Consider the following 25,936-nt stretch of genomic DNA (forward strand, 5'->3'; position numbering starts at 1 on the left):
CCTTCCTGGCCCATATGAATGGATGGTCCCTTATTTCAAGCCATGGAACTTAGTGGCAAGAACTGAGGTAGAAGGAGTCTGGGCACTTAAAAATACCAGATTTAGAAGTGTCAAATACTGACCCATAACAGAGCAGGGACAGATCAACTGAAAATTGGACTATCAGGTATAAAATTAGTAGGCTACCCTCTGACAAAGCCCTCAGCCAATCTGTCTTTTGATCTGACCATCTCAAGTGTGAAAGTATCTGTTTCATTCTTTCTGGAGGACTTAAGATGCTGAATTTAATGTAGAAGCAATCCAGTTTTGCAAGCTGTTCAAAGGCCTCAGAATTCCAATTTATTTCTCATATCCATATTTCTTATTCTCCAAAACCATATGCCACCCTTTAAAATGGAGGGGGTGCGTCTACCTTCTCCTTCCTTTCTGTTGGCATTACTTTTTCCAAAATGAGCCCACAAAGTAATTGTTTCAACCATCTGACCTATTTTACTTTTCTGGGTCTGGATCATTCAAATTCAGTGTTTTGTTTTGTTTTAATGGTATTTAAGTGCTTATTATGTGCCAGGCACTGTACTAAGTGCTGGAGTAGGTATCAGTTAATCAGTTTGGATAAAGTCCCTGTCCAACATGGGGCTCATAGTCTTAATCTCTATTTTACAGATGAAATAACTGAGGCACAGAGAAGTTGAGTGACTTGACCAAGGTCATACAGCAGACAAGTGGCAGAGCCAGGATTAGAACCCTGGTTTTTCTGACTCTCAGGCCAGTGCTTTATTCACTAGAACATGCTGCTTCTCATATGGTTGTGATCACATTTTGCACTACCAATAAAACAAAACCTGTGATTGTAATAGATAATGTAATGAAGATGTTTGGCCAGTGGAAGCTTGGATTTATTAGGAGTAGATTTGGGCATCTAGGTTTCCAAGTAGAAACCCGAAAGAAAAACCTTGATTGTTTTTAATCCACTGGGTTTAAGAAATGGCAGAGGTATTATTGCTACTCCCACACAGGCCTCACAAAAGGAAATTGAATTCATTAAATGCTGCATTTGAAATTAGTCACATATTATGATGTCCCAAAGAACACATTTGGACACTGAATACATTTGCATTAACACTTGCATAACCTTTTTTGGAATTCAATCAAGCAGCAAATAAGCTAAACCCAGTGGATGTTTGATGCTGGCTCATAGTGTTATTTAAACTTCTTTCTCTGGGCTATTGCAGCTCAGGTTTTTAACCTCAGTGAGAGAGTCAGGGCCCGGGGTAAGAAAGGAAAAAAAGGAGTGTGAAGCAAAAGGGCCCAGCAACAAAATGTCAGAAGATACAGGACTCCAGAGGAAAGTGGGACTTGAAGTAATGCCAAGTCTGTCTGGACTGGCATAATAACAGATATTTGGAAAGAGATTAAAAGAATCATGACTTTGCATATACAATTGGGTAAATCTAAAGCTTCAAAAGTTTTCACCTTTCTAACACCAAGAAGAATGATACCCTAGGCCCAGTAATGCTACTTATAATTCTGAACAAACCATGCAAGTCAGGGCCAAATGATTTTCCCAGGTTAGCATGGCTTTGGGGTGGTCAATCCTCTGAGAGTCTCTAAGGTATTTTTATTTCTGTTCTATCTAAAGACCTCCAGGTCAATTAACACATTGATTTCTATTATAAAGCCTTATAACATTATAATTATTTGATTTTTTTTTCAAATCCAGAAATGAATGTTTTTTTTAAAAATAAGGTACCTGTATGCATTAATGTGCATTAACCTTTGCTACAGCCTTGCCCAGATCAGAAATCCAGCTTTTCCTGATTCCAGGCCCTATTTGTGCTGGGCGTGAAACAGTAGCTAAACATGAAGTGCACCTGATTGGATGTGGCCAGAAACACAGCATCAATAGAGTGACTATCTGTAGCTTGGCTATCGGTGGCAGGTTGTCTTATGGGCTGCTTCAGTCAGTAGCAAATGTCCTCCTGGAAGCCAGGCTTCTGTATGCACCAGTTTGGTACTGAATGTTTCTAATACCAAACTGGAGCAGCAGCATGGCCTGGGGAATAGGGTACGGGCTTGGGAGTTAGAAGGACCTGGCTTCTAATCCCCACTTCACCACCTGTCTACTATGTGACCTTGGGCAAGTCAATTAACTTCTCTGTGCCTGTTAACTCATCTGCAAAATGGGGATTAAGACTGTGAGCCCCATGTGGGACATGGACTGTGTTCAATCTGATTAGTTTGTATCTACCCCAGTGCTTAGTACAATACTTGATGTATAGCCAGCTCTTAACAAATGCCATAAAAAAATAAGTTTAGGGCCCATTGTCCTCCACTTGAAATGTGAAATGGAAACAGCTGAGCTGTTCAAAATCTAAGTACAACTTTGTACCAACGAGACATAGCCTGTGGACTCAGACCCTGCAGCATTGTGGCTCAGTGGAAAGAGCCCAGGCTTAAGTGTCAGATGTCATAGGTTCTAATCCCAGCTCCACCACCTGTCAGCTGTGTGACTTTGGGCAAGTCACTTGATTTCTTGGTGCCTCTGTTACCTCATCTGTAAAATGGGGATTAAGTCTGTGAGCCTCATGTGGGACAACCTGATTACCCTGTATCTATCGCAGTGCTTAGAACAGTGCTCAGCACATAGTAAACGCTTAACAAATACCAACATTTTTATTATTCTTAGTTTTCTAGGGCCAATGCAGAGTTACAGCCCAAAGCTCTAAAAGGCAAGCCTTGTTGGGATTTTCTCCTCCTACTTCCCTGACATGAGCCTATCTTCAATGACTTCCTTGGGGAACTGTGATGGCTTGTCTTTTTGAAAGTGTTCTTTCCCCCATCATCTGCCACTTTCTGCTACCTCTGAGACACCATACCACTTTTTTAGTCAAATGCTTGTAATGCCCTCCAAAGAAGTCTCTAGTTCACTAACTGATCATACTTGACAATTAGCGCTCTGCAGATTTGCCTTTGAATTCTGTGGGTCTGCCTCACACGGTAGATGAGATGAAGATATCTAAAGGGCTGCTCTTCCTGCTGATTAGTGAGCACAGCGTCTCCTTCCATGACCTTTTTGTGGTGGAAGAAGGAATGTCGGTGTATTAGTGTGTCCTTAGATTACTGATCCTGTCCTGGTTCAAAAGACACTGTTGGATAACCATGTACTAGGACATTGAGCATGCATATTTTTGCAAAGGGACATCTAATGAAAGGAACAAGCAAATGTTTTGTTCTTCTGTGACAGAAAATGAAAAGGGAAATATCTGAGAGACATTTACAGGAGAGCAGAGAGAAAAGGTAAGCTTCTCCTGGGCAGGGATCACATTTACCAACTCTATTGTACTTTCCCTAACATTCAGTGCAGTACTCTTTACAAAATGCTCATTAAGTACCTTTGATTGATTGATAATTTAGGCTGCATTTACTCCTGACAGTATATCTCCCATCCCCTGCAAGTGGGGACCTTGATTTTAAATTTACATCACAAAACAGCTCTGCATTCTTTAATCATAATTTGATAGTGATCACCCTGACATACTATTTAATGATGATAAAGAAGTCACCTTTGCAACACGGCAGAGGGAAGGTCAGAAGCAGGGGCAGCATAAGGCTATCTGAAATATAGAATGCTGGAGAGCTCAAGGCAGCTAGCTGGAGAGGCCAGGAACCTTTCCTAATCCTCATCCAACACTTAGTTCTTTCCCAACACTTCTTTCCCAATTCTTTCCCAACAATTAGTACAGTGCTTTGCATAATGTAGGGACTTAATATGTACTATTCCTACTATCATCTCAAAATATATGCATGTGTATTTGGATGGTGAGTGAGTTGATAAACAATATATCTACTTCTCTGTGTCCTTCTATATCTAAGCATTTAATTCTGGTAAGATTCTACTTTGGATGACTACCTATTTGACTTGAGTCGAAGAGCTACATGTTGTATATTTTCATTCGTTTTTGTTAATGGAGCAATTTATATCCAGGTATAAACTACCAAAAATAACACCTCCCTAAGAGTACACTTGACTGACTAAGCTGTCCGATATATTACCATTAGATATTAGTAAAAATAAGTGGGAAAAACAGAAAGGAAGTCTTCATTATAAGGTAGAGGGGAATTGTCTAACCAACACATTTTTTCAGTCCTCTAGACGCCTTTCTTATGAATGATGACAACTGAGGAGGGAGAGAGAAAAAAGACAGCAGAAATACAGAGGGGACAAGGAAATTTTCTGAAGAAGGACACTCCAAGAACAGGTGGAATCTCTGTCCCATTTAGTTAGAGCTAGAATGAGAGTTAATACAGATCAGTCTGAGTTGATATGGGTCATTGAGCAGGCAAACTGGAACTTCATTGGTGGGGTAAGGATTATTGTATGGCAAAAATGAAATGGTGTCCACAAGATCTTTTAGAAAAGATGAACCTACAGTGAGATGATTACTCAGGAAGCAAATAAAACTATAGAGTATGGTGGGGAGAGCCCAAAGATCATTAGCCAAAATAAAGCCTCGATTCAGGTAATGCTGCTGTTAAACTGTACTAATGGAATAATGATAACAGAATGGAAAGATCAAATTACTCCAAAACGAATTACAGTTACTTCTCTTTTACCATTTTCTGGAATGGGGAAGATGTAGGAGGTGATAAACTGAAGTAAAATAATTCTGATTTCTTAGCAGATTTAAACATCGCTAGTATTGACACTTGCAGACACAGTTAAGCAAGTGTATGAAAGATGAAACTGTAAAACAGTTTCAAAGAATGCAGCATAGCAGCGCACTATTAGGAGACAACAGAAACCAAGAGATGAGTTTGTTGTAGGAAAATCAGGGGAAGAGGTTCATTGCAGGAACAGAGGCTTTGGGAAGCTCAAGATACTAAGGGACTGATTTGAAAACAGTAATTGACATTGTGACTGATCAGTGCAGCAGAGAATAGTTGAAAATGAAGTATTGGTCACCAGAAGGTCACATATGGATAGGCTCTGTCAGTAGTGTCACCTTTAATTGTGCATTTATTATGTGTATTTATATGGATTTATATACGAACATATATGTGCATAAATAAATAATGACTGCAATGATAGCACTTTGTTTTTCTTCATTTTTACTTTTTGGGCAGTTAATGTTACTTTTAACAATTATTGTACAAATGCAAAATATCTTGCAACAATATTCATAATTAACAAAAAGAATGTATGAATACAAATTCATTATCAGCAGTTGGTCAGATATCATTACAAATCCCCACATATAAATAAAGAAAAATATCCAGTCAGGAAATCCATACTTTTTTAACTTTTGTAAAGATATAGTCATTACAGGAAATTGGGCCTGAGCACCTAGGTTGAGAAGCAGCATGGCATAGAGTATGGGCCTGGCAGTCAGAAGGACCTGTGTTCTAATCCTGACTCTGCCACGTATTTAGCATGACTGAGCAAATCAATTTACTTCTCTGAGCTTTAGTTACCTCATCTGTAAAATGGGGATTAAAAATGTGAGCCCCTTGTGGGGCAGAGACTGTGTCCAATCCAATTTATATTCACCCCAGTGCTTAGTACAATGCCTGGCAAAGAGTAAGTGCTTAACAAATGCCACAATTATTATTATTATTATTGTTGTTGTTATTACAGTGGATAGAGGACAGGCCCGGAAGTCAGAAAGATAGATGTAATCGTGGCTCCATGACTTGTCTTCTGTGTGGCCTTGCGCAAGTCACTTCACTTCTCTGTGTCTCAGTTTCCTTATCTGTAAAATGGGGATTGATCCTGTGGGCCCTAAGAGGGACAGGACCTGTGTCCAACCTGAATAACTTGTTTCTACCCCAGTGCTTTTTTTGTAGTTCCAGATCAGCTATTTTATTGAGGTTCAACTATTTTGGATCATTAACTATGATTAAACATGCTAAAATATGGGAATAATTGAGGTTTTATGTTCATGCATTAAATGTATAGATTAAGAAATGAAAACCTGTGCTTTCCTTAATTAACTGGAAACATTATCCACAAATGTAGGAAACTCCACCCCAGAACCAAAATACTTTATGATGGGCAGAGGGTGCTGAATAAATACTGTTGCTATGGAAATTATAACCTGGAATGTTCTGCCTCCTTTGAGTCAAATTTCAACCAAAGCTTTGCCTTAACATAATTTGCAAAGCTAAAAAATGAAACTGGAAAAACATTGAATGGATACAGTCATCAATTAAGATAAGGTAATGTAAATGGATTTTTCGGTTATAATTTCTGTGGAATACGAAGGTAAATGAACTCTTATTTACACTGAGATTTTAACCGGTAGTTTTATTATCCAAAGTTAGGCTTCTTTTGGAAAATGTCTCAATTGCCATAACAACAGGCTGTTCGCTTTAGAATGAGATAAACCGAGTGTCAAAGTAAAGCTGTTGCCATGGTATCTTGCTGCATATTTTAAGTGCAGCAACCTAGTTTAATCAGTCAAATTGTCCCTTGTCAAAAAACGATATATTATTAGCTGTTTGTATTCTTTTTAGGGAAGGAATAAGCTGTCCTCAAATCTGAAAAACAATTTTGATAAAGCCTCTTGCAAGGTGTTGACTTCTGCCTCAAAAAATGTCCTTTTCAATCCCCCATATTTTAAATGAAATTCAAAATGGACCAATGGAGAATGTGTGTTGGGGACTTAGACTGCTTTAAGGACACTACTGATGATGGGGTACTATTCACTCATTCAATCGTGTTTATTGAGCGCTTACTGTGTGCAGAGCACTGTACTGTCATGAGTGTGAGTCTGGATGAAATGATCCGGCCTGTACATTTACGGCTCTGTCTTCTGACGTTCCCATCTTTAGGAAGATTTTGCTCCTGGAATAGCGTTACCTTTCTAGATTTTTTTTTCTGCTAGGCTGATCGGGCGGCACAGGGGAAGCAGTATAATTAATATTAGTAGTACTGGCAATGGCAGCACTCATGGAACTCCATTCCAGCAGTAAAAGTGAAAGTCAGTAAAAGTAAAAGTCGCCGCAGTAATAGCAGTAGCGATAGTTTACACTGTGAGCCCGTCGTTGGGTAGGGATTGTCTCTATCTGTTGCCGAATTGTGCATTCCAAGTGCTTAGTACAGTGCTCTGTACCCAGTAAGTGCTCAATAAGTATGATTGAATGAATGATAGCATTTATTGAGCTCCCATTTGGTGTGGTGCACTGTAAAAGCACTTAAAAAGTACAGAATAATCAAGAGATACATTTCTGGTCACAAGGGGCTTACTCTTTTATGGGGTAGGCAAATGGAGGCATATTTACAATTGCTCAAAAGAAGTAACTACACACAAATACAGGAGAATTAGGCAGGCAAATAAGTTCGTAATGCTGGGCCAAATACCGTAGCTGATTATTTCTGTGCAGATTATTTTTGGTTCATGGATAGCATAGATTCATACGGTAGTCAAACACCGCTTTTTGTTTCATATTCCATCTCCTTGAGATCGTCAGCTGTAAGGCAGTATGAAGGGGGGAGATGAACCAGAGCCCATATTGGGTGTGTCATATATCCTCATTTGAAAATCACTCATTTTGGCCTCTCCCACTCCAAGGCCAAGGTAGGGAATGAGTCCTGCGCTTGAGATTTTGACAAATTTTTCAAGTTATTTAGCAGTGGATCCTTTTATATGCAATTATTATGAAGACCTTGATCATGTTCAGTTTTTGGTAGATAATACTTGACCTCAGCCCCCTTCAACACTTCTGGACTCATCTTGGTTTCACTCACCTGATAGACATTGGTTCTCCTACTACTCTGAGGAAGATAGAAACAGGGCCATTAAAAACACTCCTGGCTGCTTGAAGCTGAATAAGCATGCTGATTGCGCCCCTGAGTATGTGCTCCTTCCCTTTGCCCTTAGCAACTCTCCTGGCTTCTGAGAAAAAGCAAAAGTAGGCTTTTTACATAGTCCTGCTGAATTTTGGGAAACCATTGTCTGGACCTGGTAGGAGGCTTAGTCGTCTCCAGCTTTTGGCAACGACTCACTTATTTCCATTGGGGGAGTAGCTGATTTATTTTTTTTCTATGCTGTCTACTTCCCCACAAATAAGGGCCATGTTTATCAACAAAGTTAACCATTTGGATGGCCTCATAAGTATGTTTTTCTAGCTTTCAAACTCCACTCCACTTGATTTTACATTGTATCTCCATATCAGTAATGACTTGTTGTCTCTTCTATGCCAGAGTACTCTGCTATTTTTGGGTCAGTGATTGGGAGATTGGAGAAATACATGTGAGTAAATCTGGCAAACAGTGGTTAAAATTAGTGCTGGGTTAACTGCAGTCATTTTTGTATTTCATGGTTTCCCTTGAGCATTAATTAAATACAGCATTTGCAAGGGTGCTCTATTGTGGAATTATTTTTCTCCGCCTATGAAAATCTCCAGGCTGAAAATTAAAATGATGGTAACAATATTAATTTCTAATTACTCTCTACTAAATAACAATGAGCTAGACTGCTTTCAGGCTGGAATAGATAAATAAAACTATTTACCCATTAGTATGCAAACAAGAACCCAAATACAATATTATTGGAATTTTTTTTTTTTGGTGAGAGTAATCATAAAGAATTCAAAATTAGATTTTGTTGGTCCTGGGGAAAATAGTCCTTTTTGTGCAGGAAATGGAATATCTAAGATCCTGAAAAAGTGCCTCCTTTTTCCTTTCAAGCTCATAGGAGGATGAATAGCAAATAATTTGGCAAAATATGTAAACAGCTGGACAATCTATGAATCTCTGAGGTCACGAAAATTCCATCTTGTTTTTAGAAGAAGCTACAACTTCTTAAAAAGGGGGCAGATTAATTTTCACAACACAAGGGTGTGTCTACTGTATTTTTATTAATGCAATCCTATTTTCAAATGTAATTATGCACTTGGATTTTCTTCAGGATTGTTGCTTCACTGATGCTTGTAAGCACGTTATTTATTTACCAAAGGGCACGCATCTCTATTTTAAAAAGGACAATCAGTCCTTGACATGGATTCTTTATTTACTAGAAATTGAATTTCTGAAGTTATCCAGACTTCAGCCCACAGAGATGATGTACTTTAAAGTGGGAATTATTTTTTTTAACGTCTCTGAATGGGACAAATAATAATGTCTGGTTATCAAAACCATTTTCAGCTTCATTTGGAGATAATGCAGTGGTAGCAGAATCACCAAATGCGTTTCAACCTGATGTATTAGTATAATATGTAATGTGAGAATGGAATGAGTATGGAAACTAAGTGCAAATTAAAAATATAATGTACTTCTTTGGTCCCTGGGTTCCAAATGCAACTTCCAAGTGGCACAGTGGCAGAGACTGGGTTCATGACAACTTAAATGACATGGAGATGATTAATTAATGAGCTAGCCACATTCCCCACCTTTGACCTTTTAGAGTCATTAGAACTGGATGACTTAATGGAAACAGGCCTAGGAGTCAAGATACCTGGGTCCTAATATCAGTTTTGCTATGTGATCTTGGGAAAGTCATTTCACCTCTCTGGGCTTCAGGTTTCTCATCTGTAAAATAGGATTAAGATAGATTTAGAGTGTTACTAAGCTCTCTTCAGTTCTAAGAGGTATCCATCCCATAGTGCATAAACCACTTTTGGGCAATGTGATCAGGAACAAGCCTGTTGCAAGTGACCAGATTTCCTAGCCTTCAGATTTTTATTTTCTACTTCTTTCTCTGAGAGTGTTTCACTGGACACCTAGAACAGTACTTTATATAGCAGAATTCCATAGCAGGATTCATTTCCCATGCTGCCACTGAAGGTCTTTGATGTGCATAGACCTTCTCTGATCTGAGTTGTTACGTAATCTCATATTGGTGCTGACAATCTGCCAACCAGCTCACAATCATGTGCAAGGCTCCTCCTGCATGTACTTTCAGGTTGCACGCATCAGTGTGCTGCAGTTTGTGAAAGATGCTTGAAATAGAAAACCTCAGTGTCCAGAATGAGGGTAATAGAGGAGCAGCCCTGTGACTCAACTGTGAATTACTCAATCAGTCAATCAGATTTATTTAGCGCTTCCTCTATGTGCACTGTGCTAATCACTTAGCGTACAATACAACAGAATTAGCTGATACATTCCCTGCCCATCCGTTGATGACAGGGAAAATGTCAGGCAGAACCCCTTAGATTTTGGAAATGATTGCTGAAAAGATGACTTTTGGTCCACCTATTCCTTTGGACTAAGAAGATCATATGAGCAAGATGCTAAATTTAGTTGAACTGACCCAACATTTTGGTTGCGACTGAAGCAAATCAGCTGAAGCCCTTGCATGGAGCATCATTCGTCATTTGTTTTCCAAAGTTTTATATTTATTTCTGTGAACATTTAACTAGGCCTTTTGTCGAGACTGAAAAGAGTTGAAAGGAGGAAACCTTGCTAGTTAGTTGATATAAAGTCATTTGCCCAAGGCCTCCTGCATGTTTTGGAGGAGAAAAACTCAGAGCTTGTGGCCCCAGAGCCCTCCAGTCTATTGCTTAAATTGCTGAGCCATTCGATTCCCCTACTGCTTCATTATCTCACTAGATAAAGCTCTGGGCTTCTCGAACCAGGGAGCATATTGCCTTGTGGATGCCCATTTTCTGTGATTAATGCTCATGCTGGCTTCTGTATTTAGTTTGCAATAAACCCTTGTAAGAAGAACAATATGGCTGATTAAATTCTGATCATTCATAACTGTGGCTTACAGAGATGTTGTGAATGCTCACATACTGATTGCTTTTCTGGATGCATGGTTTTAGCACATTTGAATCCCCAAACAAACTATCAGCTCTCCCTTGCTCTTTTTTTTTTCTTCAAATCAAAATCTTAGGAGTTTTTTTCCCCCACTCTGTTTAATGGATAATGGGCCCAGTTCACCAAATAATCATGAATCCCAAAAAGGAAAGTTGACATTGTTTAATGGTTAAATTGCATATGCAATCCTAAAGAAAAGTAACAAAATTAGCCCTTCATTTCTAATTTTTTGAAAACATTAGAGGAAAATCAAATGACAGTAAGATACCCCAAACTGCCACAAATTTAGTAAAAGGCGGTAATGCTTACAAAGAAGCAGCATGGCCTTGTGGAAAGATCATGGACTTGGGAGTTAGAGGACCTGGATTCTACTGCAAGCTATGCTACTTATCTGCTGCGTGATCTTGAGCAAGTCACTTAATTTCTTTATGCCTCAATTATCTCATCTGTAAAACAGGGATTAAGATTGTTAGGCCCACGTGGGCCATGGAATGTGTCAAACCTGATTAGCTTGTATCTACTCCAATGCTTATTATAGTGCGGGGAACATAGTGAACACTTAACAAATACCATTTGGAAAAAAAAAGACAGTACCTGGGAAATGTTTGAAAGACACGAAGAAGCAAAACTAAAAGTTGTGTGATGTACTGGTGGATGGCTGGGAGGCAGAATGAGAAATTAAAGCAGTCTGGTATAGAACACTTAGAAAATATCTTTTAAGAATGATGCCCAAATGATAGAGCTTCCTTAGTTATCAATCAATCAGTGGTTTTTATTTGATCACTTACTGTGTTCAGAGCATTTTACTGAGCACTTGCAAGAGTACAATACAGTAGAATTCATAGACACGTTTCCTGCCCACAGAGAGCTTACAGAATAGTTAAGTAAATTTATATGAAGTCCAATGATCCAATGACTAGAAAAGAAAAATACACTGCCAAAGTAATATAGTATAGTTACAGTAAAGCATCTTACAGGCTAACAGAACTGTGTTCCAAACTAGGGAAACAGGGTACTAATCAAAGCCTAAGATCTTCTGCCAGAGATAATCATTCTGGAAAAGTCCCATCTGTACTTCATCATTTCAATTATAGACACCCTCCCCACCCTCCCCCACCCACACTCTCAGCATCACTGTCTCCTTCTATTTAAATAGAAGTATGGATATCAAAATACTAAATGTTTTTCAAATACTGCAATTGTATGGTGCAAAACACTTTCCAATATGCTTCTAATTAGAAACAATGTCTAAAAATGAAAGACAAGTCAAAATACTCTCAAGTTTGTAATACGGAGTTAACGAAAGACAGCTTCTTAAATTCAGGAAAGACTTTTTGTAGTACACACCAAAGTGTTTTAAACCAAACTTTTGCATATTAACTTAAATTGAAAATTTTCTTTCACCAAAGATGGGTAGAAATTAAAGTATATTTAAAAACATGGTCTCAACTGTAATCGAAGTACCACAGAGACCACTGTACCTTCATTTTTCAACACATTTCAGTAGGTAGATAAGACTCGTTGAGGCTGGAAATAGCCAGGCTGATCAGTGTTATTCTAGCTGGGGCAAAATTTCTCTTTGTGAGATTTGCTTTAGAGCTTTAAAATCAATCTCAATGAAAATGCTATAATATGGTGAGCTGAGAAGAAGTAAATTGGGGCCACTTCAACACCCACAGAAAAATGAGTTATATGCACAGAAGCCCAATAGAAACTACGAACTGTGATGAAAAAACGAATGAAAGAGCCAGAATTACTGATATTGGAGGTGCTAAATGCATTATATGGAATGTAGTGTTTCTTTCTCTTTCTCTCTTTTCTTTCCTTCACTCCCATATGTCTCTCTCTCATTCTCTCTCTCTTGTTCCTTCTTCCTCCTTCCCCTCCTTCTTTTCCTTCTTACCCCTTTTCTCTCTCTTTTTCTCTCTTTCTCCCTCTCTGCACCTCTCTCTTTCTTTCTCCCTCTCTGTGTCTCTTTCTCTCCCTCTTTATTATTCCAAAACTAGCCCAGTAACTACAGGATGGTCACAAATAAATGTGTGATGACGGGCAACACAAAGAGACCTATGGGGTAAAATGAAAGACATATAAAATCTAAGATATGGTATTAAAACTTCTGGTAGGGTCTCCATCTTCCGTCTGTGACAAGTTGTTTTTCTCCCTTCTGCACAATCACCAGTCAGGTTTTCCTCATTCACAGCCAGCCTTTTAACATTCACTAAGGGTAACTAAGCACAGTGTCACTGACAATTGACCCAGATCCCCTGGAGATGCTGTCAGAGTGAACACTGGAGAGACTTTATAAATTCAGTAACCTTTAGTGTTGGACCTGATTACAAGTCCTGCTTCTCCTACCAATAATGTTTTGATTGGAGAATTTACATTTCTGATGTCCAGTAGACACCCTGCAGCAATTTAAGTGACTCTAACTTCTGCCTCCAGAAGTACTGAACTTTGCTAAACTTGGGGGAAGAAGAAGCCAGTGTCTTTGCAATTATTCTAGCAAATTGATTCAATCATATTTATTACTTCGTGCAGAGCACTCTGCTAAGCGGTTGGAAGAGCACAATACAACAGAAAGAGGTAGTAGACATGGTCCCTGCAAATGTCATAGACTGTGAGCACATTAGTGGGCAGAAATTGTCTCTGTTGGCAAATTGTACATTCCAAGTGCTTAGTACAGTGCTCTGCATATAGTAAGCACTCAGTAAATATGGTTAACTGAATATCAATCAATCAATGACATTTATTGAGTGTTTAGTATGTGCAGAGCATACTAAGCACTTCGGAGAGCACAGTACAATAGAAAAGAGTTAATAGATGTGGTCCCTGCCCACAAGAAGTCTAGAGAGAGAGACAGACATTAAAATAAAAAATAATTTATAGATGTATACTTAAGTGCTGTGGGATTGATGGTAGGGAAAATAGCAAATGCCCAGTTGTATGTCCTGATTAACTGAGAGGTTAACCCAGGATAAAACCTGCTGTGCTGTTGTCGCTACTAACCAATCCTTTCCTTAGAGAAACAGTGTGGCTCAGTGGAAAGAGCATGGGCTTTGGAGTCAGAGGTCATGGGTTCGAATTCCGGCTCTGCCACTTGTCAGCTGTGTGACTGTGGGCAAGTCACTTCACTTCCTCTGTACATGTTACCTCATCTGTAAAATGGGGATGAAGACTGTGAGCCCCACGTGGGACAACCTGATTCCCTTGTGTCTATCCCAGTGCTTAGAACAGTGCTCTGCACATAGTAAGCACTTAACAAATACCAACATTATTATTAATCATGTTCGGTAGCACAGAAACAGTGAATGGTTGGAGAGCAGGAGTTGACTTGGCTGAAGGGGAAACCAACGATTTGCCTTTTTCAATTTTGACCTCATACTTATGCGTGCCCTCTACCTCTGAAACTCTCTCCCTCTTTATATCTGGCCTACCACCACTCTCACTATCTTCAAAGTCCTACTAAAATGATATCTCCTCTGGGAGGTCTTCCCTGCCCAATTTCTATCTTTCCACCATCTATTCCCCCTGTCGCCTTGCCTACGTATTGAATCCAAACCACCGAAGCACTTATTCACTTACCCGAAAAAATCACTTATGTTCATATCTTTAAATCCTCCTGTTTCCCCTACTTGTTTTAGTGTCTGTCTCCTTCACTAGACTAAATTCCTCGAGGCCAAGAATTATGTTTATTAACTCTATTGTGCATGTCCAGGTGTTTGGCACAGTGCTTTGCCTAGAGTAAGTGCTCAATAAATAGAATTGTTGGGTTGACTGTCAGAATAATGACATTCCATTGAATCCTAAATCCAATAACATTTAGTGGGTTTGGTTAGAAAGACCTAAGGCATATTGGTAAAGTTTCAGCAAATAGTTCATCTAAAAGCTCCAAGACATGAGGTTGAATAGATCACTAGTGCTGCCCCTGAATCTGGCTCAGGCATGCTGTTCACCAAGTTGACCTGATTGGCAGACTATAGTTTTAGGTTTTACTATCTTCCACCTTGGTCCCTGGCCTAGGAGTCTGTGGGCAGACTCCAATCCCAGAAAGGTAAGTGATGGGTGAAGTCGGGGGCAGGGACAGAGCAGGGACTCCATGGCAGCAGAGGTTGCTAATCATGTTTTATCATAATATGCTGTGTAGCATAGTGAACAGAGCATGGGCCTGGGAGTCAGAAGGACCTGGGTTCTAATCCTGGAGCTTCCACTTGTCTGCATATGACCTTGGGCAAGTCACTTAACTTCTTTGGGCCTCAATTACCTCATCTATAAAATGGAGATTAAGACTGTGAGCCTCTCGTGGGACATGGACTGTGTCCAACCTGATTAGCTTGTCTCTACCTTAGCGCTTAGTATAATGCCTGGCACACAGTAATGATTTAACAAATACCATAAAAAAATGCCAACAGGAGTCCAGAAAGACAATTTCAAGGCAAACTAAGATCAACATTGTAGCAAAAAAATTAGTTATCAATCCACCCTTCGTTAGATGGAAAATTAGTTGGTAATGGTAGAGTTGTTACTTTGGATTTTACTTCACTCAGCTGCCGGGATCATTTTTGTGGTTGTCCATCCAGCTCTACGTCAAACAGAAACCTCTTACCATTGACTTTAAAGCATTAAATCAATTCACTTCCTGCAATCTTGGTGATTTTGAACTACAACCCAGCCCTCAAACTTCGTTCCTTTATTGCTAACTTGCTCAACATACCTGGATCTTGCCCATGTCCTCCCCCGGTCCTCTCCCCACTTTCTAAGCTGTATTAAGGTCAAATCTTCTCCAGGAAGCCTTTCCTGACTAAAAATGCATTTCCCCTACTCCACTCCTTCTGTGTCACCTATGCATTTGAATCTGTACCCTTTAAGCACTTGATATTCACCCCACTCTCTCCCACTACCACTTATATACATATCCACACTTTATTTTAATGTCTGTTTTTCACCCTAGACTATAAGTTTTAGATGGGTAGGGAACATGCCTACTAATTCTGTTGTATTGTGCTCTCCCAAGAGTTCAGTGCTCTGCACACAGTAAGCGATCCATAAATACCATAAATTGGTTTATTCTTAGGGAGCTGGTAGTGTTTGTTTTGGATGCCTATTTGAATCATTTTACTGAATGCTATAAAAGATACCAGCTTTAGCTGCAATAAATGACTGTGACTATCTCCCTGAGTCTTACATCAGGCATCTACTGCTACAGATGTCACTCTTCTGGTTTAACAAAAATAGCTCTTGTCGGATCCTTTTCAGCAAATTGGGATCAAACCTAAAATGAACCAGTAAAAAATTAAGCTGAAAGAACTTTCAGCCTCTCTAGATCTGGGACATGTTCTGAATCAGATTCAGAGGAAATTTCCAGTTTAAACAAATGTTCTGTGGAATCCTGATGAATTGAATCATTACCACAAATCATAAACAAGACCAGCTGTAAACTTCCTACTTTTACTCTTCTTTGATCATTTATTCAGTGTTAAAGAACAGGGAACGTATGATTTTTTTGACCACTCTGTCTTGTCATGTTTATCGTTTGGTTCTCTTATTTTTCATCTTTGTCGAGATGTCTAGAAGTGAAGGAAATAAAATAGAACTCCAATACATGCATTGCTGGATGTAAAGTCTCATACCTCTAAATGGTAATGCTGGCAGAAAATCTACAGGAGGTGATGGTTTTAGATACTAATTACCCAAAGAACAAAAGCTGTAGAGCACCAGTCCATATGGAAATAATTATTCATAGTCTCAAAATTACCATTAACAAGACAAGAAACAATAGGATTCTTTCTAATTTGTTCAAGTAGAAGTAATTAGGGAGGGTATAAAGAACACTCTATTCATTTCTAGCTAATTATTGCAAGATAGATAATGCACCTCTCCTTTATTTCCAGGATATTAGTATACTCATAGAAACAAACTGCATTGTCTTGTTCCCATTGTGTATTTAGAATGGGAAAACATGAGGGTAATATTAGATAAAGGTAGAAGTGTGTGTTTTTGTGTTTACTGAGTAATCCCCATGTGCAAGGAATTCAGAATAAGAACTGCAGACAGTAAAATATTGAAAATCAGGAGTACAGCATGTTACTTTTAAGGACTGTCCCCTAAATCCTCATTATCTAATTATGATTCTTTCTGAAATCAGAGAAACTCATTCAGTACAGAGGTAAAGGAATTTATAGCCGTTGACTTCAGATCAGTCTGATTTATTTTACTACACACCCTCTTTCTATAAAACTGTGATAATTATCAATATGTCCCAACGAATCTAAGCAGTAAAGGGTTCAAGGGTTAAATTAGGGACAAAGCATGATCTTGATTGGGAAGCAGGAGATGGAAGGCCCAATTCCAACACTGCCATTACAAGATATGTGAATATAGTCCCTACATACCTGTCTCCTCATCTGTAAAATGGGAGTATGGTACTGGTCATCTCTGCTTCTAAAACTTGGAATGCCACACAGAATAAGGACTGTGTCCACTTTGACTATCTTGTATCTACTTCAGTACTTAACCCCACAATTGGGCTTAAAGTAGGTGCTAAATGACTGCCATAAAAATTGACTAAGTTCCTGAAAATTTTGAGTGACATCAAAAGTATAAATCTAATGAAGAATAAGCTTACTGCCAATAAATGTTCAGACAGTCATTTACTATCCTGTAGAACTTCTACTATTTATAGCTGCTTGTTATCATTAACACTATAATTCAGACAACTATCCATGGCATTGCAGGACTTTTTCATTATCTAAGAAGTAATAAGTAGAGAGATTGGAGAGATAGGCAATATTTTTTTTTCAGAAATTACTTGGCTAGCTTCCCAAATTTAGATAAGTGAAATGTTAATGTTAATTAAGTATAAATAATTCAAACTATTTATAGGCATAAAATTGGAGAAATGTCACCAAAGAGAATTTCTTCACACATTTGAAAATGGAGAACAAGAGTCTTTAGAAGTTGAAAAATCTATTTATAATACTATCACAATATTAAAGGACAACATTTTGGTACATTTATTCATCAGGTAACTATTGGGAAAAAGTCACTTGCAAAGCTATAGAGATAATAGAAAATAGTTCACTTTGTGGAACCCTCTGGCTAAGGCATTCCAAGCACTTAAATAGCTACAATAATTAAATCCCAGATCAGATGTGTGGGATTGGCAGGTTAATTGAAAAATGCCTTAGCATGGATTAAGTTAATTGATAGAATATGCAAATTAGGCCAAGTCCATCAAATGATATAGTTTCTATTCTCCTTCTGGACTTTATACAGTTGCATTAATGATTTGAAACTGTGTGTTAGCATTTGTGTGTGTACGTTTGTGTATGTGTGCATTTGTGGTTATACTTTATACTCAGAGAAGATAATGAAATTCACCATTGAATGTGAGTGTTTTGGGGAGAGGCTAAGGAAAGACACACAGGCTATTTTTTGATTACTATTTGCTTAAGTGTTTACTATGTATCAAAAACTGTTCTAGTCCCTGGGGTAGATACAAGTTATCTAGGTCACATACAGTCCCTCCCTATCCTATGTGGGGCTCAATCTAAGTAGGATTTAATTTAATCCCCATTTCACATATAAGGAAAATGAGGCTCTGAGTAGTTGTGCTGGCATTTTTGTTACCTGCAGCTCTTGCTGCTGATTTTGTCTCTGTCACTTTATTTCATAGTTCTTACATAGTCTCTTTGCCTGGTTGCCCTTTTTGTGATTGCAGTGAATCATGGTAGCCTATCTGCAACAGTTAACTCCAAACTTCCAACTGAGATGCGCACTGTCTGAGGCTCTGTTGTCTGTCCTTAAATTGTTTCAGTTGCCCTTGTTTTCAATTTTCCAAATTCAGTTTGTCACACTGACACTGCTTGGGTATCCTGCTCTTGTTCATTCTCCTCCCTTGTCCCATTAAGCCCAACTGTTCATTCATTCATTCATTCAATAGTATTTATTGAGCGCTTACTATGTGCAGAGCACTGTACTAAGCGCTTGGGATGAACAAGTCGGCAACAGATAGAGACAGTCCCTGCCGTTTGACGGGCTTACAGTCTAATCGGGGGAGACGGATAGACAAGAACAATGGCACTAAACAGCGTCAAGGGGAAGAACATCTCGTAAAAACAATGGCAACTAAATAGAATCAAGGCGATGTACAATTCATTAACAAAATAAATAGGGTAACGAAAATATATACAGTTGAGCGGACGGGTACAGTGCTGTGGGGATGGGAAGGGAGAGGTGGAGGAGCAGAGGGAAAAGGGGAAAATGAGGCTTTAGCTGCGGAGAGGTGAAGGGGGGATGGCAGAGGGAGTAGAGGGGGAAGAGGAGCTCAGTCTGGGAAGGCCTCTTGGAGGAGGTGATTTTTAAGTAAGGTTTTGAAGAGGGAAAGAGAATCAGTTTGGCGGAGGTGAGGAGGGAGGGCGTTCCAGGACCGCGGGAGGACGTGACCCAGGGGTCGACGGCGGGATAGGCGAGACCGAGGGACGGCGAGGAGGTGGGCGGCAGAGGAGCGGAGCGTGCGGGGTGGGCGGTAGAAAGAGAGAAGGGAGGAGAGGTAGGAAGGGGCAAGGTGATGGAGAGCCTTGAAGCCTAGAGTGAGGAGTTTTTGTTTGGAGCGGAGGTCGATAGGCAACCACTGGAGTTGTTTAAGAAGGGGAGTGACAGGCCCAGATCGTTTCTGCAGGAAGATGAGCCGGGCAGCGGAGTGAAGAATAGACCGGAGCGGGGCGAGAGAGGAGGAAGGGAGGTCAGAGAGAAGGCTGACACAGTAGTCTAGCCGGGATATAACAAGATATATATAACTGGGATATATATACAGGGATATAACTGTGCGGCGGCAAGAATATTTTCAGTGGTAGGAGACTGACTTTGTTTTGGGACTTCATTGTTTTGGATTCTGTCCTGCTACTTGATGTTGACCCTGGCCCCCAAGTGATTCTAGTAGAATTGCTGAAAGATCTGCTTGTGATGCTTGAGTATTTTCCAGGCTTCCCAGTTATAGAAAAGGTTGGACAACACTACAGAGCTTCACACCTCTTCTAGGACTGGTGCTTGTTACCAGCCTACTGTTACATTCTGTTTGACAGTCTCCTAAAGGTTGGACTGGTCTTCTGGATTCAGTTTTCTACTTCAGTCAATCAATGAGTGCTTACTGTGTGCAAAGCACTGTACTAAGGATTTAGGAAAGTACAATGCAACGTAAGTGGTAGACAAAATCTCTGCCCACTAGGATCTTACGGTCTACAGGGATAGGCAGACATTTAAGTAGTTAAGGGTTCAATAGTAGAGCATAATAATAGCTGCATAAGTACTATGGTGAATTGTACTCTCCCAAGTGCTTAGTACAATGCTCTGTACACAGGAGGACTTGATAAGTAGGACTGGATTGATGGATTGAATATCATTGTGCATAAGGCGTACACAGCCAAAAGCATAGTTGACCCATTAGGGAGAAGAGATAAGGGAAATAATCAATCAATCATTCCATCATATTTATTGAGCACTTACTGTGTGCAGAACACTGTACTAAGTGCTTGGGAGAGTACAATATATAGAAATATAACACTCACATTCCATTTCCATCATCGCATCTTTGATCATTGTGTTGCCTAGGTAAAGGAATTGTAAGACACTGTCTCACACTGTTGTTGCCAAAATCGATTTTTAGATGTGTGCACTGGTTCAGGCTGTTATATCATCTCAGGATAATTCATCCTTCTTATCAGCCCATAATGGCTGACTGATTCGAGATAGCAGTTTGTAATCAATGCATGGTTTTGTGAGTGTCTGCTTCTAGGGACAGTCATCTGCAGTCATTCTTGAATGACTACTTCTTGTCTTCAGTAGTAGCATTTTCCTTTGCAACTTCATAAGCCAATCAAACAACTCTTAGGGATCATACCCTAATTGAGGAGCTCGGCAGAGCAGTCCAGATCCATCCACATGAACACTAACCCACCAAGATTTTTCCGTGATACCAAAGGGCCAGTCTAGCCTGTTATAAAGGTAGACAAAGATGGGGAAGGAAAAGCAAAATACCCAAATAATAAATTGAGAATCTAGCCCTGGGATATTAGACCTTTGTTAGATTCAGGAGAGAGGTACTGGTTCCATATCTGGCCGGCTTTCCTGCTAGATTGTAAGCTCACTGTGGGCGGGGAATGTATCTACCAACTCTGTTATATTGAACTCTCCCAAGTGCTTAGTACAGTGCTATGCACCCAGAAAGTGCTCAGTAAACACCATTGATTGATTTCATGCTATAAATGCCATTCTCCTTCGCATGTGGCAGCAGTTTTCATTGTCGCCCAGTGAATTGCTTTTCCATGTTGCAAATTTATTTAAATTATGTTGGGAGGTTGTGACTGGTTTTGCTCCACAAGTTAAACGGTCGAATAGCTCTCTGGTGAGCCTCCTGAGGGAGAGGCAGGCAGTGGACAGGAACTCCTTTTCAAGGGCTTTTTCCATTCCAGGTGGGAACAGCACTTCTAAAGATGGCTGCTGAGTTGCTCAGGAAACTAATAGCATCACAGCCTCAGGTGCAAAATGGTCAATGAAGAGCACAGCCTTGTAGTCAGAGGTCATGGGCTCTAATCCCAGCTCCGCCACTCGTTTGCTGTGTGACCTTGGGCAAGTCGCTTCACTTCTCTGTGCCTCAATTACCTCATCTGTAAAATGGGCATTGAGACTGTGAGCCCCAAGTGGGGCAACCTGATTACCTACCCCAGCACTAAAAACAGTGCTTGGCATATAGTAAGAGCTTAACAAATACCATCATTATCATCATTACTATTAATGTGCTGGACCCCTCTACTTGCCTTTTCCATTTTGGAGCCTGAAGGAGACTTATGACTTGATAGTTATTTTTGTTTTAAGTCAAATTCCTTCAGCTGTAGTTTGTCAGTGACTTTTATTCAATTCTCAGTGGAGATACCTGCCATCTGTATAAGTCTGTAGTCTTAGAGACTTTTGTACTGTTGTATCTTGATAGTCCCATTGTTTATCCCACTCCCTTCTATACATAACACATGCACAGTCACACACACAAACATTTTCCATACACTCCCACCAGGACATGTTTTCCTTATGAAGGGACTGTTTCTATTTAAACTCTCTTAGTAGCAGTCATTAATAAATCCATTTTTCAACTAGTGTTTTATTATTGTTCATCAGTCATATTTTTCAAGAGATATTTCATATTGATTAAAATGTACTGTAGAGAAGCCAAATCCAGGATGATCCTCTCTTCATTTTATAGAAACTGCTACAGTGCATGAGATCCTAGATATTGCTTTAGTCTCTAAAATGACTCTCCCTACCATCTTTCATTTTTCTTTATATTGGGAAAATGGATTGACTTTATTTTTTATTCTGCAACCCCCACCTTAACTTAATGTTACTCAGGTGTATCTCAGTTTAATTTTATTTTTATCTCCCTGGAAGAGTGACTCACCAATATCTCACTTAGCATGTTCTGGGTTCTTCAGTATGCTTCCAGCGGTTTGAATAAGAAGAAGGATAAAGGCACAAACTGATTTCACGGGTATTTAGTCTTCTGCAAAACAAGTACTCAATTACTTAGGGATTTCAGGTTGTGAGCCTTGGGCTTTTCCCCCAGTTGTTGACTGCTTGAAGTTGGTTGGTGCATGTGTGTGTGTGTGTGTGTGTGTGTGTGTGTGTGGCAGGGGGGTGTATTAATATTGCTATTACTTTGTTGAAGAAATGGCTTATATATGATGTGATTCTTTTTCATAACTTTTCATTGCTTCTTTTTTCAAATTTAGTTGATATCATTAAATTTTCAACTAAAGTGGTATCAGTGTGCCTTTCAGACTTAAGATTGTCAGCATTTGCTTTGCTTTATAAACATCCCAGTTTCAAGGGTTTGCAAAAAAATTAACCATTAAAAATGGGCTAAGTTTTAAGATTTGGAATGCAAGTTCTCAGTCAAGCAGAAATAATAATTTGGGGGGGGGAGTTATATTCATTTACCAATATGAAGTGAGTTCCTTTTTTGTATTTTAATTATCTGAAGTCTTTTGCTCAAAAAGGGTGGACATCGTTCGCTCTGCCTTCCATATGTCTTTTCAAGCCTCTCAATCTCAGCCTGTAAAAGCCCAGTAGAGGGAAAGGATGCCACACCTCTCAAGAATGGGGTCAGGAAGTGTGGAAAAGAGAGGGTGAGACTGTGAATGAAGCAAAGAGACTGAAGAGATAGGAAATCAATCCATAATCATCATTCATAGTCAATCGAATCACTGTACCTCAGTCTCATCTATCTCACACCACCAACTTCTCATCCAAGCCCTGCCTCTGGTCTGGATCATCCTCCCTCTTCATATCCAAAAGAATATTACTCTCCCCACCTTCAAAGCTTTATTAAAGGCAAATCACAGGCATGTTAAAGCCATGTCACAGAAGGGATTGGGAGAAAAGGAAATGAAGGCTGGAGTCAGGGAAGGCCTCTTGGAGGAGACGAGCCTTCATTAAGGTTTTGAAGGAGTCGGGGGAGAGTAATTGGTGAATTTGAGGAGGGAGGTCATTCCAGGCCAGGGAAGGGACATAGGCCAGGGATCAGCGGTGAGACAGTCTGATGGAGGCATGGTGAGAAGGTTAGCACCAGAAGAGGGAAGTATGCCAGCTGAGTTGTAGAAGGAGAGAAGCAAGGTGAGGTAGGAAGGGGCAAGGTAATGGAGTGCTTTAAAGTCAGTGGTGAGGTATTTTTTTGTTGCTGCAAAGGCGGATAGGCAGATACTGGAGATTTTTGAGGCAGAGGATGACATGTCCTGATCATTTCTGTAGAAAGATTATCCAGGCAGTAGAATGCAGTATGTACTGTGAAGTATGAGCAGGGAGAGGCAGGAGGTTGGGAGGTCAACAAGGAGCTGATGCAGTTATCTAGGTGGGATAGGATGAGTGATTGTATTAACGTGGTAGTAGTTTGGATGGAGACGAAAGGGAGGATTTTAGCAATGTTGTGAAGGTGGGACTGATAAGAGAGGACAGGAATGCCTCCAGATATTAGGCTTTCATTAATTTCCTTTCCATTCTTCCTGTGGTCCTTGTTAAATGGTCTCTTTAGTTTTACAGTTAGACCAGAGCAAAATCTGTCCTGGTTGGTGAGACTTTTTCTTCTGTTCTAGTCAGGAGAATTGGAGTCAAGTTTCCACTGCAGGATATCTTGCACTCTTTTCTTTACCACAGTTACCTCAAGGCGTATTGTGCTTGCCAAATGAAACACAATACTGGTGCTTGTGAGAACAGTCTTCCAAACTGCAAGTAAGCTGTGTTTAAAATCTTCCCTGAAGCACAAAGTAAAGCCTAAAGTGATACCAAAAGGAATGAGCTAGGAGTAGTTAATGAATATCTGGTATTTTACAAAGTTGCTGGGCCTTGGTAAAATAGGTTTATCAACTAATAACCCATGTGATCCCTCTCAGATTCTGAAATGCAGGCAGTGTCCTTCAGAATTTTGCAACAGATGAGTTTGGGAATAAGGTTGAGTCCCAGTTTTTCGACCATCCATAAGGTGAAAAGAGAGAGACTGTTTCGATTGTTTCCACATCCAGGCAGAAAAAGAAGCACAACAAAAGCAATCCCTATTGGAAAAGCATGGGCCCAGGAGTCAGGGGATCTGGGTTTGGTACTGGCTTTCCCCCTTGTCTACTGTTTGACCAAAAGCAAGTCACTCAATAGCTCTGTGCCTAAGTTTTCTCATCTATAAAATGACTGTTCTCCCGCCCCCTGTGACTGTGAGACTCATGTAGGACAGGGACTGAGTCTGACCTGTTTATCTTGTATCTATCACAGCACTCAGTGCAGTGTTTGGCACATATTAGGTGTTTAACAAATATCACTATTATCATTATTATTAAATCATATTATTAATCACCTTTCCAAGTTAGTGTTATGATTCATCTTAGTAATAATGAATACTAAAAATGACCAGTATTCGTACACATTGGGAAGCATTTGATGTTGTTGCCTGAACTGTGTATATGACTATGGGCCAAGGTGCCTTTGAATGCAAATGCTTTGAAGCCAGGGATTGCAGTGTGGGTAAATTCAGAATATACTTCTCACACTGGGAGTGCTTAGCAAGTGTAAATGTTAAAAACACCAGGGATGCTGTGCTGTTGAATTGGCTTAATGTGCCACTTTAGGGATAATTGTTCTCTAAGATTATTTTTGTGGAGTCATTTCAGACTTTTGTGTGTGTGTGTCCCATACAACCACAACCATCCCAGACAATTCAGATTAAGGTTCATTCAAGAAGCTCTGCCTGAATGATCTGAGTAATTGAGGCGCAGAAGACTAGAGAGAGGACACATTCATTCCACTATTTTTCATCCATTCAATTATCTTTATTTTTTCCTCTCTGTTACAGTAAAACAAGAGCAAATACACCAAGGAAAAACAAAAGTTTCAGGCTCCTTGCAGCTCAGAGTCCAACGGTTGCAGTCAGTAAGTCCGTCACTCATATTTATTGAGTGCTTACTTTATGCAGAGCACTGTACTAACCACTTGGGAGAGTACAATACAATAGATGTGTTCCCTCCTACAATGAGCTGACAGTCTAGATGCAGCCACAGTGACTGTAACAACTGCAGCCATTGCCAAGGCCTTCCTAGGGTTCTATATATTTTCAATCAGTGGTATTTAGTGAGCTCTTACTGCATTCAGAGCACTGTACTAAGCATGTGGCAGAGTACAATAAAACAGAGCTGGTAGTATTTTGGGTATCATACACTGGTTCACATGTTTACTTCCAGTTAGTGTGAGATTTCTTTAAGGTCTCTATAGTGGTGATGAAACTAACGATACCAACTCAGAAGAGGTCTCTATATTTCTACAGCCTTCTGGAAAAGGTCTGTATAGGCACTTGTTCCGTAATTCCCAAATTCCAAGCTGGCAGAATCAGGTTATCAATCATAAATTCAGAAGCTTGTTTTTCACTACAGGAGCGCAGAAAGAAGAGGTGGATTCTGAGGGCGGCAGTTTTATTGATGTGCAAATTCACTTGATTTTTAAAACCTGTGGAAAAAAATGAAAGGATTTATTTGGCAGTTTGATAGATTTGAAAGTATCTTCATCTTCCAGCCCCATTTAAAAATGTTTGATCCAAGTGATGTAGGAGTTGCTCGCTCAGTAACTATGGTAATATGGAGTATTTAATGCCATTTG

This window comes from Ornithorhynchus anatinus, chromosome 12 (genome assembly GCF_004115215.2).
Source record: "Ornithorhynchus anatinus isolate Pmale09 chromosome 12, mOrnAna1.pri.v4, whole genome shotgun sequence".
Lineage (NCBI taxonomy): Eukaryota > Metazoa > Chordata > Mammalia > Monotremata > Ornithorhynchidae > Ornithorhynchus > Ornithorhynchus anatinus.